Here is a 16,974-nt window from a genome sequence, read left to right as displayed (position 1 = left end):
TATGATATATCATGCTCTGTTGTTCAACGTATAAGAAATAATTATTCAGAAACTGACAAATATCTTGGAATTACGATGAAATTGACAAGATGAAAATGGGTGTTCATGTTCAGAATGGATTGAAAATGACAACAAGTGACATCCCTATCTTCATAACATTGGAGGGACATAAGGCACAATGCTGCACGAACCCTCCCAACTGTTTGATCTGTTCCAGCAAAGCTGCGAACAGCAAGCACCCCGGGGGGGGGTTCGAAGTGCCCGGCGTTTAAGCGTGCTGCAAAATCACAGTGCAGGTAACGCAGCTACACCTGAACCACTGTGATGCAGCCCAGCAACTGCTGTGTCAGACAGTTGCTGAATGGGGGACGGATATTGCCATCATAGCAGATCCTTACCGGGTACCCGCCAGGAACGGGTCACCGATGGGTCTAAAATGGCGGCGATATGGACAACGGGGAAATACCCAGTCCAAGAGTTGGTGTCTTCGACACACGAGGGCTTCGTCATTGCCAAAATCAACGGGGTTTTCTTCTGCAGCTGATCTGCGCCTCCTCGATGGTCGATCGAGCAGTTCGGACGAATGCTAGATTGTTTGACGGCTAACTTGATGGGGCGTAAGCCAGTGGTGATAGCGGGGGACTTCAACGCTTGGGCCGTGGAATAGGGAAGCTGATCCACGAATCAACGGGGGCAGATCTTGCTGGAATCACTGGCCATGTTGGATGTGGACTTGGCTAATGTCGGTATCAAAAGTACCTACAGCTGGAACGAGACCGAGTCGATTATCGACGTTACGTTCTGGAGCCCTGGCCAAACGAGTAGTTCGAACTGGAGGGTAGATGATGGTTACACTCACAGCGACCACCTGGCGGTTCGCTACAGTATCGACTATACGACCAGCATTCAGCGGACGGAAGAAGAGGCGAGGCCTAGCCCTCGTATGTGGAAGACATCATACTTCGACGACGAGGTGTTTAAGGAAGCGCTCCGCCGCGAGCACAATACTCTCGGTCTGAGCGGCGAGCAGCTGGTAACAGTACTCTCGCGTGCATGCGATGCCACCATGCCTAGAAAAGTCCACCCTAGGAATGGGAGGCCACCGGCTTACTGGTGGACTCAAGCAATTGCGAACCTGCGCCGCGCCTGCCTACGGGCAAGGAGGCGGATGCAGCGAGCACGCACAGAAGAGGAGCGTGTTTAACGACGGGTGGCGTTCGTGGCTGCTAGAGCCGCTCTTAATACTGAGATTAGATCAAGCAAAAAAGCCTGCTTCGAGGGCCTGTGTCAAAGTGCCAACGGGAATCCATGGGGTGACGCCTATAGAGTCGTAATGGCCAAGACACGTGGGGCGATGGCCCCTACAGGGCGGTCTCCAGAGATGCTGGAGAGGATCATCGCGGGGCTCTTCCCACGTCACGACCCAAGTTCTTGACCTCCCTTTGTGGAGCTGCCAGGGGCCAGGGTGGCCGACGAGGGAAGAGTAACTGTGGCGGAACTTGCGGGGATTGCACAGTCCCTTAATGTAGGTAAGGCGCCAGGACCGGATACTATTCCGAACCTAGCCATCAAAGCGGCCATTGCTGAGGCTCCCGAGATGTTCAGATCTGTCATGCGGAGATGCCCGGACGAGGGAGTCTTCCCTGAAGCATGGAAAAGGCGGAGCTTGGTCCTATTGCCAAAGGCGGGAAACCCACCGGGAGATCCGTCGGCATATAGACCAATATGCCTGCTTAATACAGCGGGGAAGGTGCTCGAACAGATCATCCTCAACAGGTTGTTGATACGCACGGAGGGTGCGGATGGTCTATCGAGTAACCAGTTTGGCTTCCGAAAGGGTAAGTCGACCGTAGACGCTATCTTGTCGGTTACCAAATCCGCGGAGATAGCTATCCAGCGTAAGAGGAGGGGAGTTCGCTATTGTACAGTAGTGACTCTCGACGGTGAGGAATGCTTTCAATAGTGCCAGTTGGGCAGCTATTGCAGATGCGCTCCTGCGTCTTGGAATTCCCAAGTACCTGTACAAAATTCTCAGAAACTACTTCCAGAATCGAGTGCTGGTATACGACACGGAGGCGGGTCGGAAGTGCGTTGACATAACCTCAGGGGTTCCGCAAGGTTCCATACTGGGTCCGGTGTTATGGAACGGTGTCTTGAGGTTGAAGTTCCCAGTAGGCGTGGTAATCGTCGGCTTCGCTGACGATATTACGCTGGAGGTTTACGGCGAATCGATCGAAGAGGTGGAGTTGACTGCAGCCCACTCGATCGTAATTGTGGAGGAGTGGATGAGTTCCAAGAAGTTAGAACTGGCTCACCACAAGACTGAGGTGGTTGTTGTTAACAACCGTAAGTCGGAGCAACAAGCGGTGATAAGGGCAAGCAACTACACGGTCACCTCTGAACGCTCCATCGAACTCTTGGGGGTAATGATCGACGATAAGCTCACCTTTGGTAGCCACGTCAATTACGCCTGCAAGCGTGCCTCCACAGCTATAGTGGCATTGTCCCGGATGATGTCCAATAGCTCTGCGGTTTATGCCAACAAGCGCAAGCTTCTGGCTAGCGTTGCTCTGTCCATACTGAGGTATGGGGGGCCAGCTTGGGGCACGGCCCTGCGTATTAACTGCTACAGAACAAAGTTAGAAAGGACGTTTAGGCTCATGTGCCTAAGAGTTGCGAGCGCGTACCGTACCGTGTCGCACGATGCACTTTGCGTCATCACCGGTATGATGCCTATTAACATCGTTATCGGTGAAGACATAGAGTGCTTCGAAATGCGCGGCACGAGAGGCATCCGTAGGACTGTCAGGTTGGCCTCAATGGTCAAATGGCAGCGTGCGTGGGACAGTTCCATTAAGGGTAGATGGACACATAGGTTGATACCGGAGATAGGGTCAAGAGGCGTCATGGGGAAATCACTTTCCACCTGACCCAGGTCCTTACAGGCCATGGTTGCTTCAGACAGTACCTACACCGGTTCGGACACTCGGCCTCGCCCGAGTGTCCGGTGTGCGCAGGTTTAGAGGAAACGGCGGAACACGTGTTGTTCGTGTGCCCGCGTTTTCGCACAATGCGTGACCACATGCTTGCCACATGTGGTCTGGACACTACCCCGGACAACCTAGTCCGAAGGATGTGTAAAGATGAAATTGGCTAGAACGCCGTTTTATCGGCTATCGTCCAAATCGCCTCGGAGCTACACAGAAGGTTTTTTCTTTCTTCCTTCTTCCTTCTTTATTCTTTCTACTTCTTTTGTTTTTCTTTTTTTTTATTCTTTTTTTCTTTATTCTTTCTTCTTCTATGGTTCTTTCTTCTTTCTCTTTCCTTCTTCTCCGTTTATTCTTCATTCACAGAATTTCAACTAGTCGGCCAAACGGCATTCGGCCAGATGGCGTTCGGCCAAATGACCCTTTCGGCCAAATGGCATTCGGCCAAACGACATCCGACCGAACGGCATTCGGCCAAATGACCCTAAACCATCTCAAACGGCGTACGCGGTTCGAAAGATGATGTTAGATGATTTGAGTGATGGATTTTTCAGAAAAATGTTCAAGCTATTACATCTGTTTATCTGTGCTATAACTATTTTAAAAATTGAAAAATTCGCTTGGTGTTTCTTTCAAAATGGGGCAAATTTTAAGCCAATCTTGAAAAACAGCACTATTACACTAGAAATACTAGAATAAGAGATCGGCGAAGACGCCATCTTGTTTCCAGTCGAACCGTCAAAAACGGTTCCAATTCGACTTGTTTAAATTGAGCATCCATAAGAAGCAAGCAAAAAGTTCAAGTGCTGCCAGTGTTATTTTCACGATTTCATTTCAACGTATGAATTGCCAATACGACAGTTTTCACTCCGCCGGTCTCTGGTTATAGGATTTATATTTTACACCAGCACTTCCAATACATTTTTCAAATCCTAATCTTCCACATAATGTACATGCTATTCACATCAGAGTTTTCAGAACACTGTAAATTAATATCCAAGTCGGGTCCAATACCCGGAAAACAGGCAAATAACTTTGATTGAACAGCACTTTTTCGATGTTTTGTTCTAAATTTTAAAAATACTTGAGGCGTAAAAATATGGGTTATTTGGGAAAGTTGACCTATCTTGAGTGGATTTGTTGCTAAAGCAAACATTCTATCTGTCACTGTTAGTCTTTTCGAGAACCATAATACTTGCTTTGCTTAATACCAACAATATCTCATTTTCGCACGACTGTTTTTACGATAGATTATGAAGAATTGCTAGAATTTGAGAATCGACCAATTTGGTTTTTCATTAGACTTGCAAGAATCTAAATATGTTCAGCTTATAAATGGGTTAATAACCCCCTATACTGCCGTTATACGCATAACCCATGTATATAGGAAATCCTAGCAAACATGAGACAAATATGCATTAACGGCAGTATATGGGGATCAAGTCTCCGCAAGTTTTGAAAATGTCAAACTGTTTATCTTTCTGAAAAATCGATATTTTGAATATTTTCATGAAAAAATAATTGCTTCCTATAATGTTTTTGAATGACTAAATAAATTGTTTATCAAATCCATCAAAAAGCGTATCATATTACGCATGCTACATCCAGAAATTCGAAATTTTATCGAAATGACCCAACCGTTCCTGCGCTCGTCTATGGAACCTATAGTGTCTATAGCTACACCCTCCGGTTTTCGCTGAGACGATTGATATGCAATACTTTGTATCTCGGGGCCATCCTTCCATAGAAAGTTTGTTTTTGGAGTGAACATATAGCCTTTACATACCTTAAGTGTACTAGGAAGGTAAAAATGTTTACCGATCATATATTTTACATTACAACTCCTCAATAAGCTTTATATTTAAGGTATAGGTTCATAAATTTAAAATGAAGGTAACATATTTTCCTATCTTATCACCCCAAATTCATCAGAATTTGTTTTTATAATTATTAAAGAGGTTTTCAGCCCTTGGCTGGCTCACCTCCTACATCAGGGGGTGATAAAAACGAGATATTACTATATTATTTCTTCTTATACTGTACGTATAAGTACGTATGAATAGGTAATGCCAATTCAAGGTGCTGAAAACTCCGATTCCATTATCCTTGATTGGTACTGGAAAATATCCAGAGCGACAGAGCACGGTGAAGGTGTTCGTAACCACTGCCCACTCCACCATTATAAATAGGTAGCGTGTGTTTCTCGTTTTCAACCGCGTGCCGTAGTTAGTGGGAATGAGTTATTTTGTATATTAGGAATGGGAAGGAAGGACCTGAGCACACTATATTCCTCTTTAAAGTTGAGGCACAATCAGTTGTGGTTTGCGGTTTGACCCGACGACAGGGGTCTTCGTATTTTGTTAGTCACGATATTGAATCTGCAGTAATGGTGTGCTAACTCATAACATACATAGTTCATAGAACGTTTTGACCAGAGCAGATAATTGCACAACTCGTTTTCACGGTCGAATTTTGAGCTGAACTTGACCATGGAAATAAAATTATCAGCAAATATGGACCATCAAATAGAGTTGCACGATGACCTTCAACTTTAGGTATATTTATTTATAACTCATATTGGACATTGGTCAAGGAGGTGCTTAACGAAATAGCAAAAGGATATCGTGGAACAAGTGAAACATAATAGTGAACTGGTTGTGAGTGTAGGGCGCTTTTATCGTCCGTGTTGTGCTCAACCTCCAATAGGACACCTGTTGAAAAAGTTAGAAAGTTATTTATAAACATGTTACCTCGATCAGCATTCCTATAGTGCAGAAGCTATAATTTACGACTGATTACAGAACCTGTGAGTAACAAGTGCGTGCGTAAAATGATGAATGGGACAAAAACAGTTGTTCAATAAAAATTAGTGTGTAAGCATATCAACCCTCGTGTCACTGTAATTAAATTTATCTATTGATTTACCACGAATGTGTTAAGGTATGTGCTTACAATTTGTTAGCTATTCTAGGTTAGTGCATTGCACTCTACAACAATCTACAAGATCTACAACCCAATCAACTTTTATGTTCGATTATGTATCTATTATCTACACCGAATTCTGCGAAATACTTTCGAAAGATACTGCAGAAGTTTACTGGGGAAATACTGGGTATTGCAATAAAATATGTTGTAGATTATTAATTTCCAGCATATATTTTTTTGTACTGTAGTGTCCACCATAATACTAGGTAAGCTGTACAACTGATGTAGGGTATAGAGAAAGTTCTGTGAAAGTTAATTATTTTTTCGTGGAACTGTTGATCATATATGGTCTTTTCTAAGGTTTCAAATTATTTCCGATTTTATTCGACATACCTTACTTTTTACACCTTTTCACCCCTAATTTTTCATCACAGATCATTTTTTTCTTCCAGGCCCCCCACGACCCTCCACCATATTTTTACGGTCTTTCATCACAGATCATGCAACAATCAACTAAATCGAAGTTTCGTTGTTAATTATCGTCAGATAATCCAATAATGCGAATTGAAACAAATGCTATAAGAGATGGTACCGTGACCTGCCCTATTTCCGCGCATTGCCTAATACCGTTGATTTTATCCAAATTGTTGAATATAGAGGTACTGTCTGTCATACACATCACATTATTTGGTGAAATGAACAAATATAAATCAGAAAATGTTAGCAAATTATTATTGTGGGTATTTGTGACGTAAATTAGGCGCTAAAAAATAAATGTGAAAATGTATGGCTCGACCAGCCAAAATTTGCATCCGCTTAGCAAAACTTTCAAAATTATGGTTATATTTCCAAGTCTTGTAACTTAATTTTTTAATGATATTTACTTCCAATATCTCATTGAGCCCATTTTTGCAGCTATAACATATGAGCTGAGTACTGAAATGGTATTTAAAAGTCTTGTTTTGGCATTTTTATTGATCAAAACAAATGTCGCGGTATTAGGCCATCTTCTTCGACAGTAGTACCTAACACCGTGACTAAGCTATACCGTAAAGTTGATACTCAGAAAAATAAAACGTAACCATCACATTGAATACATAGACCACTAGACAATATCGTCTAGGTATTGAAACATTCATGTTAGATATCTACGACATTTTATGCGTAGGATTACTAGGGGAGCATCATTCAAATGAATTACATATTGTGATATGTATTATTCCAGTACATCCCCAAAGAGAAACTTCTGCTGGAAGACTTGAAGATGATATACATCTAATGAACATACAAATCGTCTTTATTGTGTCGTTCAGCACATACGAATACAATATCATTTATGCTATATTTACCACAGACTATAGACGTAAATATTTTTCCTGTACAGTTTCCTATAGAAATAGGTAGGTAGAGTATTTTTCATCTGAATACAAATCCTAACATTGTCTTCAAATCTACTACACTCGATTGGGTATCATCTATCTAAAATCTTATTAAATGTGAAATAATTATTTGAAAACTTAATAAACGCTTTTGAAACGTCAATATTGATAAGTTGCTAACTTTCCAAGGAAATTCTTTTCCCAGTAGGTATCTTTGTAAAATAGTAATTTTTTATAACATTTTTTTGTATGTGTGACTTAATAATTTAATTGAAATTTGTATATGATTCAATTATTTACATATTTTATTGTAAATGTGCTCTTAAGCTCATCATTTGAGTTTGTTTGATAGGGCACGGTATTAGGCAATTTTCTGCGCGGTATTTGGAATCTTCTTCGGAATGTACGCGGTATTATGCATATTCATAAGTCAAATGTCGAACACTATTTTCTTCATTTTTTTTATGAGTTGAAGTACAAAACATATTTTTCCCTTCAAGTGTATTTAGTATTAATTAAAGCGACATAGTTTTCAAGGGTGATTGTTACAATTTGAATTTTATATAGCGAATTTATTGTGGACACGTCCTTAACCCCACGGTAATAGGGCATGTCACGGTAACAGTGTTCACAGTGGCTCTACAATTTTTCTTCGGCGGGAAACATTACCGGCTCCTTGGCCATTCTGGGTGGGGAAAAATTATCCGTTTTTTTTTCTCTCAATTCAATGAAAAATGGCGTCAAAATCCACCAATCAGTCTTCAAAAAGCTTCTAAAGGACACTGTAGCTCCTTGGATAAGTGCACGTTTTGGCCAAAACGAATAAACGTTTTAGCAAGATTAAGCACCATCACAAGGAGCAAAAGGGACGTTGGAACTTTATAACAGGCCTTCCCAGAGGTATTTCATCCACTGGCCTTCAAACTCTATTGACCTAGATCCAATCGATCACTCTGTCTAACCCATGTATGAGTCCAGTACCTACACTGAGCTACACACATCATTGGGTCAATTCGCCGCGGTTGTGCTAGTTTTCGTATAGCAGACCCAATTGATTACCAATCTTGTCGAATATCCCTCAACCCCATAACTGAAGACATCAAACGACAAATGTGCCATGCATCTATTTAGTTACTCGTCTTCCACCTGATCGCCACCTTGCTCGGTGCATGGGGATTGGCACTACTTCCGTCGGGTAGCGCGTGGGCTGCTTCGGCAGAAGAGTGAGTGATCTGCTTGTGCTGAGGTATGAGTGTCGTAGCTGCTAACAGCCTTTGTCACCTCGAGGCATTTACTGAGTATGGACTGCGGCAGAAGTTCGAGTATAGACTGCATATCCTGAGGCAGGAGTGTCTTCTTCTTCTTATTGGCATTACATCCCCACACTGGGAAAGAGCCGCCTCGCAGCTTAGTGTTCATTAAGCACTTCCACAGTTATTAACTGCGAGGTTTCTAAGCCAAGTTACCATTTCTGCATTCGTGTATCATGAGGCTAACACGATGATACTTTTATGCCCAGGGAAGTCGAGATAATTTCCAATCTGAAAATTGCCTAGACCGGCACCGGGAATCGAACCCAGTTCCCCTCAGCATGGTCTTGCTTTGTAGCCGCGCGTCGTACCGCACGGCTAAGGAGGGCCCCTCGGCAGGAGTGTCGTAGCGTAGTATTTGATAGCCCATCAGTGGAGTGTAAGAGTGAGCAATGAGCATCCAAGAGTTCGTATACTTATTACGAAAGCATTTTTTGGGTTTTTTGGCATTTGCACCAGTCTAAGTAATTAAGATGAAAAAGAAATCTCAGTCTAGTACTTCCCAGAGGGCTATTTCTCAAGAGTTTTATTTTGTTCACTTCAACAAAAGTGAACTAAATAATATGGAAAATTCGGAAAAGGTCAATATGTCAAAGTCAATGTAGTGAAAAACATGAGTCTCGGTATATTCTACGGTCAATCTCACGGCCGCCGTCGTGAGTGAGACTGGTAATGTCGAGAAAAAATCATTACCGGCATCAACTTTCAATTTACGATTCATCCTCACACATAGAGCCCTGATAGGATGCTCATTTCGCGCGTTACCGCATGAATGTGAGTGGCCTATTTAAACGCGTGGTGAGTTTTTGTCATTTGCTAGGTGAATGAGTACATTTTATTGTGGTGAATTTCTTATTTGTGGCGTAGATTGCAAAAAAGTTTGGATATTTTCTCCACTTACTTGCAAAAATGGAAAATCTCCCCGAATGCTTCCAAAGCTCAGCTCATAATTTTCCCACATAAGCCGAGAGCAACTTATTTGAATTCTTTCTGCAAACATATTGTCACTACAAGGTGCGGCAGAAAATAATGCGAAATTTTTTAAATCTGAATATAGGTTTATTTCGAGTAGCTAGTGACTAATTTCTGTTCAATCAAAGTTAATTGCCTATTTCCGGGGATTAAACCACCCGACTTGGACATGAATTTACAATGTTGTGAAAACTCATAAGGTACCCCAGGGCATGTGGGACCTAAAAACGCTAGTTCAGCAAAATTGTTAACGCATACTTAGAAAATAGGTTATTTCAGAACATTAAACACATCATTATATGCTTTCATTGTTGAAGTGTAGAGGTGTTGGAAGCCCATTAGTATGATGCCTCTAATGGTTTTGATTCCAAATATTTTTGTGTCGGGTGAATTCGTTTATAGCCCTGCTTCATCTGCCTAGAACATTGTTACCATTAAAAAAGTTCATCGATTCACCTGCAGTCATAGTACCCACTTACCTCGTATTTTTACTTGCCCCGGGGGACCTTATGTGAATATGTATATTGTGTGTGTTGCACCCTCCGGGTGCAAAGAAAACAATTTTGGAGTATATTTCCAATAAACTCAACTGAAATATATTTACTAACATTAATAAGCATAGCATAGCATAGCATAGCATATGTGATTGTACAAATCGTGGGTGGCTATACAATGCTCAATTGAGCAATCTACTGTATATTGTCGCAAATTGGTACTTGGGATTAGTACCTTTTCCTATACAGTAGCAGTTGTATACCTGGCCACGTCCTTACAATCACGGAAGGAAGGAAGGAATGTTAGTTCAACATCTACTAGTGAAGATGCAGGGAACCCATACTACCTTCATAGATGTCTCAGGAAGGAAAATTTGTGTTAGTGGGAAAGGTGAATAATAGGGAACTCTATTCGACAATATAGAGCGTTTGTCAATAACAGTATATGCTGTAAAAATAATAAAATATATTCATCAATTCACTTACGAACCGTCCTAAGGAAAAACAAAACAAAACACAAAATTTCGGCAAATCATATATTTACTAACATTAATAACACTTAAAATACAAACATAATTAACTTACAATTTAGTTTTCCACTTTCCCAAACACTCCTAGCTTCGCCTCTGGTGATGAGCAAGAGTCCTAATAATTTATACATTGAAAACATTACAAACATTATTTAAGAGGTACAAACTATCACTTACGGTAAGTATCACTACAAATTCAATCTCCTCCGGAGAACATAAACGGATAACTTGACTTAATCTGTAATATTCACAATTATACGATCAAAACATTTCTACAAACTCGTTAATAACTTTCCCTTACAGCGCAACAAACTACACATATTCCATGATGGAGACTTTACATCGCTTATGTACTTAGTAAACAAACAACAAATACAACATTACAACGATCATCTGTTTCTTTACTCATATTATTGACACTCACACAAACGCACGCATATCCGTATGTAAATTTATGCTGCAGCAAGAAACGTCAAATATAAGGGTGCGTTCACAGCTTTTTGTCGGGATGATGCTTTGACCCTTTCGCGACCAGGTATTTATTTACCGGCGGTAACATTCCCCACCCGTAAACCCTGTGGCTGCTTCCAGGCTGTGCAGGGATTACCATTACTAATCTGCTTTCTAATTAATCAGTTCCGCTCTACTGATACTATTCTGCAACTTGCTTCTTCGTTGGCTGTAGCCTTCTTCCGCTTTGGTCAGGCGTCTTCCCTATACAGGCTGAAGACCCTGTCGAATCAAAATATATTACTGTGCGACTTCATCACACATTTCCGCTCTCCGAGCGGTCTCTCAGCGCCTACGCTCTTCTAGCTTCATACGGGGCCCATATACCGTCCAGCCAAGTTGGGACCGAACAGCTACTGGTTCTCCAGATTCTCCTATTCTAGATTCCAGCGGAGCAATAAGGTGAATGTTGTCGATCCCTATCAACATTTGAGGTGCAACTGAACTGTAACTCGATACATCCAAGCCATTCAAATGATTAAAAACACTCAAGTGCTCCGCATCCATTTTTTGGGCAGGGAGCTCCAACTTCTGAACAGTTCGAGCATCAACAAGATCGAATAGACATGACGAACCTTTGGCAGAAACTTTGATCTTTAAAATCTTCGATTTTCTTTCCTTTTGCTGAACACCATTCGTCCAATACATCTGCAACGGCTGAACCGGTCCATCTGCTCTCAACAATTTTGCCAGCTTCCTATTTATCAAGGTTACCGCAGATCCTTCGTCTATCAATGCTAGGGTATCGACTTTTCTCCATCCGTTGTACAGGGTCACTGGAGCCATTCGAAACAACACCGTTGGATTCAGTTGACGATGACTGTGGCATTGAACCTCTAGCGTCGTACACTCTGACCCAGATCCACTGTGCAGCAAAGGATTGTGAAACTCAGGGCAGCCATCCACCGTACAGCGCTTCCTTATACGACATGGCCGCTCCCCGTGATCGTACATACAACACGGACACAGATCCAGCCGCTCTACCGTCTTCCATCGTTCTTCCATGCTTTGTGACACGAACTCCGAACAGTTTCGACCAAAATGTCCCAATTTCTGGCATACGGAGCACCTCATGTCCCGATGTTGAGCTTCGCTTGACTGATCCGGATTCTCACCCTTCTGACTAGACTGACTGTTCCATAGAGAATTCCCTCCATTCATCGTATGAACGAATCCCTTTGCTTTGAGCTTATCTTTCTTCTTGACCTTCTCATCCACATCCACCTTTTCGAAAGTTGCTTCCAACGCTTTCTCCACAAGACTTTCCATAAAAGCTCCAAACGTTTCCAAATCGACCAACTGTGCACGTCGCTTGAATTCCACCCACTCCATGGCATAGTAGGAAGGCAACTTTTGGATCAAACTTTGCATGAGAATGGGATTTTTGAGATGATCGGCTAATCCCGCAGCTTTGAGATGCTGAGTGAATTCCTCAACTGCACTCCCAAACTCGATTACCGACTCGAGGCTCTCTGCCTTGGGTCCTTCCAATTCCTGGATCCGGTTAGCCAATCTTGTCGACAGAATCTCCGGATTCCCGAATCTCTTCCGCAGCTTCTTGATTATCAACGGCACATTTTCAGGTAGTAAGAGGCGATTTCGTACTGCATCCAATGCCTTGCCCTGCAAAGCTTCTTGCAGACGGACCAAGTTCTCAGCTTTCGTAAATCCACATGACTTATTCGCCTGCTCATATGCGCTAATGAATATTGGCCATTCTTCAGCAGCACCGGCAAACTTCGGAAGACTTCTAGGAAACACTTGCCGGGATGCAATCTGCAACTGCGTTGGAGCTTCCTCAAAGCCACTCGAGCTCCGCTCGAAATCCTCTTCATCAAAGTCAACTGTATGGTCGAAATGCGAACTATAGTTTTCTGTATGAGACTCGAATGACGGTCGAGGGAGGCTTGCTCGTCCTACCCTATTCGACGGTCTCAGACTGCTCTGAGACTTTGGTAGACGAATGTGATGAGGCAGATTTGCAGTTGACAGCTGCGGCCTTTCTTGAGCAAATTCTGGAAATTCATCCCCGCTCAATCCCAAATCGTCTTTGACAGTTCCATCTTCTATTATCTGCTTCAATTCCAGACGTCTCTGCATCATTTTTTTCTGCCGAGCAATCCGCTTCTTCTGTAGCTCAAGAATATTTCGTTGATTCTCCTCCTCAAGTTCTTCTAAACGGTTCCATTCGTCTAGTTCCTTCATCTCCTTTAGCGCCCGAGTTCGCGTCGACTCCGCCGACGATACGCTGACAGCTTTCTTCACACGCTCACGAACACAACTAGTTCTCTGAACCGGAACCGACTCGGATCGCTCAACACGCTTACGATAATGACTCAATACTTCTGTCAGTGCATGCAACAAATCTTTCTCTTCGCTTTCTACTTGCTTCTTGTCTGACTCTATGTACGCCTGATCTCCTGTCTCAATATTGCCATCGTCTTTATTCACGACCTCCTGCGCTTTAGCCCTACTCAGCTGACTTCTTTTTGTAAAATTCTCCTTAGCTGACTTACCGACTCCTGAGCTATTACTCTCCATTTTTCCAGCATGCTCAAGTGCCAGTGGATGAATAGCTGTGTTACCTGCAGCACCCAGTGATGTACGGATGGATCTATCCTCTCCCAAACAGGTCGCGCAATACCAGACGACTTCCGCTACGCTCTCGTCTACGCCGACACACTGGAAGTGGTACCACTCCTGGCATCTCTCGCACTGAACACTGCCATCGAACTCCTCATCTTTATCACAGCACGGGTACAAGTAGGTCATGGTAATAAATTTTGAGAATGCTGCACCCTCCGGGTGCAAAGAAAACAATTTTGGAGTATATTTCCAATAAACTCAACTGAAATATATTTACTAACATTAATAACACTTAAAATACAAACATAATTAACTTACAATTTAGTTTTCCACTTTCCCAAACACTCCCTAGCTTCGCCTCTGGTGATGAGCAAGAGTCCTAATAATTTATACATTGAAAACATTACAAACATTATTTAAGAGGTACAAACTATCACTTACGGTAAGTATCACTACAAATTCAATCTCCTCCGGAGAACATAAACGGATAACTTGACTTAATCTGTAATATTCACAATTATACGATCAAAACATTTCTACAAACTCGTTAATAACTTTCCCTTACAGCGCAACAAACTACACATATTCCATGATGGAGACTTTACATCGCTTATGTACTTAGTAAACAAACAACAAATACAACATTACAACGATCATCTGTTTCTTTACTCATATTATTGACACTCACACAAACGCACGCATATCCGTATGTAAATTTATGCTGCAGCAAGAAACGTCAAATATAAGGGTGCGTTCACAGCTTTTTTGTCGGGATGATGCTTTGACCCTTTCGCGACCAGGTATTTATTTACCGGCGGTAACAGTGTGGAAGATATTGATTTGGAAAATGTATTGGAGGTAACCACTTTTCCTTCGATGGGACTCAAACCCATGACTCTTCAGTACGCTAGACTGGTGCTTTAACCAACTAAGCTACGAAGGACCTCCGTCGGCCTTCGCAACCTAGCGGATACTGAATGAGCTTGAGATTCCCAAATTGGACGCATAGTCAAATCACTCGCAATCCATTTCTCAAGCCAACACTTCCACATTATAGACACTATAGGTTCCATAGACGAGCTGAGGCGAAGGCGAGTGTAGCCAAACGAACTGTCAGTTAGTGTAGCCAAACGAGCATGACGTCACTATTGCAACCCAAGCAACGCAGCGTGTGACATCGCGTGGTACACTGTGAAAAAGTGGAAAAACACACTTAATCGAAATAACTCAACCGTGCCTGCGCTCGCTATGGAACCTATAGTGTCTATATTCCACATGTGTATAGTACACTTTCACATTAGAGGAGCGTTGGCTTGAGAAATGGATTGCGAGTGATTTAACTATGGTGGTTACCTCCAATACATTTTCCAAATCAATATCTTCCACATAATGTACATATTCATATATGACTAATTTCTGTTGAAAGTATATTTGGTTATGTTTACTTGCAAATGTTGCACCGAGAGATTGTAATTGCTTTATTGCAAATTTCTAAAAATGTATACGCAAAAGAAGTGGTTACTAGTTTGTTGCTCGCCCAGAAGACGCCGAATGAGATTGCTATGGCGGTAGGCTGAGACGAGACCTGCAAAGACGGGTTCTTTTTCCTTGTTTTGACACTTGTTCTTCTTTTCATCACAGTTGATCATCGATTCTCAACTGTTTCCTTGAGTGTTTCACCTAAATTCCAGGTAGAATCTTCTGAACGCAATAAAAGTGTTTGCAATTTACGGATTTATAATCTTATTTTTAAAGAGATTTTCCAATCGGGAATAAAACACGTAATCATAACTGTGCAATATTAAGCTGTTCGGCAATTCTAGAATACTTTTCAAAGTGGAAAAGTACTCGTAAAACAAAATCATTCGGAATACTTTTTGAGGGATACTTTCACACAAAAAGGTGCTGGTTGCATCTGACAATTCGTGACAGCGCTTGCTGGTTGCAGATGAAGTTACATTTTTTCCTCTTTGCAAGTCCCGTCCCAGGTGGTAGGATGTCTTTTGGCCACAGTTTATCGCCTTAATCGTCTCTGCTGGATGGATCTAAGCAGAGGAAGCCGGGAGGTGGACGTCTATGCTTTGTACGTATGCCAAACGTGATCAAATCGGCTCGTGGAAAGATTGCTCGCAACCTAGTGCGTTCCATCAAAAAACTTGCCAAGGAAGACAAAATTTCTGAGAACTCCATGCGAGAAACATCAAAGAAGACTTGCATGTACCTTCCAGAGCTTGAGTGAAAAGCCGGCTTTGGCCACTTGATTACGGACCGGGTATATGAACTACGAGTGACTCGTTCAAAAAGATTGCTTTCTTTGTTGAAGACGGAAACAATATGATCCCGGGGTGGCATTGCGCATCTTGATTCGAATGAAATTCTATCGAGTCGAATATGTTTTGCATTACGGCTTTCGATTCGATCTCGAATACGACTCATCGTTCGAGTATACTCGAGGAGGTACAAGAATAACGAGATGTTTTGGAATTATGTAAAAGTCTCATTTTTGTATCTTGAAGGAAATAATGTCATTAGTATACCTACTTTAATAGTTTCCAGACAATATGCAATCTCTAATTATCCCGAAATCCGCCTAAAAACGACTTCAACTAAAATAGTTTTTTGCAGTTTTCACGTATTTCATGACGATTTCGATAAACCGCGTGAAAAATGTATGGGGAAAATCTGCGTCAAAACGTGTATATTTCAAAATCTACGTAAAAATAGTTGAGTTAAATAAAAATAAGAAGGGTAAAACGCGCAAGAGATAACCCAAGTGCATTTAACTAAAACACATGGATACATCAAAGTAATTTATTATCGAATCCTTCTTTAGCTTTAAATTATTTAGCTCAAAATTGGATCTGTGGCATAAATTCGAATAAACATAAAACTTATAATTTGTGTCGTAACAATATCTCAATTTACAAAACATATCGTATCGGCATAATGTTCTAATCGGTTACAACTGCTCAATAAATAATATTCCTTTTTATAGTCATTGAGCACAATTTGCTTGTTTATAAATTAACTGCCAATTCATGCCCTGAAGGATATCTTTCCAACAGGCAATATTTGATTAAAATGGTTTAATTTCAAAACATTGAATGTTTAAGTAGCGGATGTTTATTATTATAAATATTATCACGAAAAAAATTTTAAAATACATTAATCGTGTTTACAATAAGAAATGTTGTAGAAACAAATTCACTGTGCGCTCAATTTTTTCACATCTACTAGGCGTATTTTGAAATTATTTTCAAATAAATAAATTTTAGAGTAAA

At 41.6% G+C, this 16,974-nt stretch overlaps 1 protein-coding gene and 1 long non-coding RNA gene across 8 annotated transcripts in view; one reads left to right on the top strand and one right to left on the bottom strand.

Annotated features, from left to right (window-relative positions):
* Positions 1-5,259: 5,259 nt before the first annotated feature.
* The window catches only part of LOC134215933 (uncharacterized), a 40,375-nt gene continuing 28,660 nt past the window's right edge, over positions 5,260-16,974 (top strand). The window contains exons 1-2 of one of the 7 annotated variants that reach the window (XM_062695007.1): positions 5,261-5,346; positions 5,543-5,793. The gene's annotated coding sequence lies outside the window, so the exon portion shown is untranslated. Of the gene's footprint in view, positions 5,928-16,974 lie in introns of all 7 variants that reach the window. The other 6 variants (XM_062695006.1, XM_062695009.1, XM_062695008.1 and 3 more) reach the window with 6 other exon arrangements.
* Positions 14,010-14,454, bottom strand: LOC134215932 (uncharacterized). The gene is made up of 3 exons (XR_009980372.1): positions 14,259-14,454; positions 14,135-14,195; positions 14,010-14,072 (listed from the first exon to the last, which is right to left on the bottom strand). It is a non-coding gene; the product is annotated as an uncharacterized LOC134215932 (long non-coding RNA).

Source organism: Armigeres subalbatus, chromosome 2 (assembly GCF_024139115.2).
Source record: "Armigeres subalbatus isolate Guangzhou_Male chromosome 2, GZ_Asu_2, whole genome shotgun sequence".
Lineage (NCBI taxonomy): Eukaryota > Metazoa > Arthropoda > Insecta > Diptera > Culicidae > Armigeres > Armigeres subalbatus.
This window is presented reverse-complemented; position numbering and strand designations above follow the sequence as displayed.